The sequence below is a fragment of the Alexandromys fortis genome, unplaced genomic scaffold, assembly GCF_014885135.2.
Source record: "Alexandromys fortis isolate MF-2015 unplaced genomic scaffold, M_Fortis_MF-2015_v1.1 scaffold_95, whole genome shotgun sequence".
Lineage (NCBI taxonomy): Eukaryota > Metazoa > Chordata > Mammalia > Rodentia > Cricetidae > Alexandromys > Alexandromys fortis.
Genome location: NW_026067990.1, coordinates 206,431 through 208,800, shown reverse-complemented (window position 1 = coordinate 208,800; position 2,370 = coordinate 206,431).

The following is a 2,370-nucleotide window of genomic DNA, read 5'->3' as shown; positions in this document are numbered from 1 at the left end:
GCTCTGGCTGTCCTGGAACTCACTGTAGGCCAAGTGACTTTTGCTGTCCAAGTGCTGAGATTGGCAAAAATCTTGTCTAAGGGGGGTTGCGGAAATGTATCAATCTGTGGTAGAACCCAGTAATATATAAGCTCCGCACCTGATCCCTCACAAGTCAGATAATTAAATTGGAGAAACATTGCAGGTGTGTACATAGTTTTAATCTGATTTATAATTTTACTTTTAAAGTAAAAGCTTCGATCTATTTTTATGTGATGTTTTAACCTGAAGACATTTTAGAATTCAGTGCCCAAATATAGGCTAGTAGTCTATTTTTTAAGATTTGAAAATTGTGGTTAATTTTTTGTTTTTTGTTTTTCTCCTCAGTCAAGTGCTTCTGCTCCTGATGTAGATGACCCAGAGGCATTCCCAGCTTTGGCCTAACTGGATGCCATAATACAACACTGGTTCCTTTGCGGACCCTCCTGTTCAAAGCTTTTGCATGCTTAAGGATCCCAAACAACTAAGAATTAAAAAAAAAAGACTGTCATTCATACCATTCACACCTAAAGACTGAATTTTATCTGTTTTGAAAACGAACTTCTCTAGCTACTCAGAAGTAACAAATATGTTAGTCAGTTTTGTATTTAGAAATGTATTGGTAGCAGGGATGTTTTCATAATTTTCAGAGATTATGCATTCTTCATGAATACTTTTGTATTGCTGCTTGCAAATATGCATTTCCAAACTTGAAATATAGGTGTGAACAGTGTGTACCAAAAAAAAATTCACAAACTTATCTGGAAAATTAGATAAGAGTTAAGAAATATATACTCACTTGCACAGCTAACATTTTCCTGAGACAAAATTCATATAAAGATACTGCAATAAAGGAGAAACATAGACGAATATTTCTCATGTACAAAGATGTAAACATTCTCAACAAAGCATTGTTTAATTAAACCTTATTATGTAGAAAAATGATATATCATTAGAAATTAGGAATTTTATTACAGGTATGTTAGACTGATCCAGCATGCAGAAAACAGTTTACATAATCAATTGACTAAAGAAAATAGCAGTATCATTATTCAGGTGCAATGTAAATATGCTTGACGGGAATTGAACACATGTATAGGAACAGAGCAGCTCTATACAAAATCACCAAGATGTGGACTAGCAAATGTGCCTCAACAGGAAAATAGAAAAACTGTATCATATTCTGGAAATTCAATATCAGTTAGAAATAAAGAGCTATCGAGCCACAAAAAAAAAAAAACACGTGTCAATCTCAGTTTTATATTTTTAATTTAAAGATGCTGTCTGGAAAAGTACCATGGTGTACATGATTTTAATGGGTCGATATTCTTTAAAAGGGAATATTACAGGATGATTTGTCAGGTATCAGAGCTAGGAAAGGAAAATTTAAACAGATCAATCACAAGGAAATCTCACAGAAGAAAAGTAGATCCATGACTCATGAAAGTTGTATAATAATAAATGAATGGTGTTTCAAGTTGCTGTGTTTAATATAGAAATAAGAGAGACAGCTATGCAGTTCCTTGTGAGGGAGAAAAGAATAGGAGTACAGCAGAGTAGCGTGGTCTGCCTTAGGTTTTAATAGGGTCATTTTGACTGTTGCATCGAGAATTTTCTGTCAGAACAAAGAAGCCAATCAGAATGCTGTAGCAATAATCATTTGAGAGATGGTATTGTTCTGGGTCAAGATGGTAGCTCTGAAGTTAATGAAAAGAGGTCAGATTTTGGACTTATTTTGAAGGCAAAGGCAAAAGAATTTCTAAATCAAATAAAACCAAAGTATGAGAGAAATAAAGCAGTTAAAGGTGACAATTTTACAATGAGTAAACCAAATATAATTGTCATTTAATTAGATGGACAATCAGGTAAACCCTGAGTTGTAATTGCCCCATCCCCACTCATCTCCTTTTCCTCTTATGAGTTGTGACATACTTTCTAAGAAATTTGAAACTGAAAGTACCTTAGGGAAAGATAACCAGAGTAATAAAATTAGTAGTTGATAACAGTTATTGCGTACCTTCTACATACCAGGAAATATTCTAAACATTTCGTGTATCGTGTCCAATTTTTATAACAACATTATGTGTGCATTAATCTCATCACTCTTATATTTTACAAATAAAGATATTATGATGAGAGATGTTATACTTGCCTAACGATCCACAGTGGATATATTGTGAAGCAAACTGTTTATGTATGATTTCTAGAATATGATCAACTTCTAGCAGCTCATTTCTACTTTGAACTTACTCCAGCTTTTGAGCCATTTCCTTGCAATAGTGCACTAAGTGCTTTGGTATATGTTGGTTTATCTTATACTCAAAATGATCCAGTAGAGCAGATTCTTCCCCC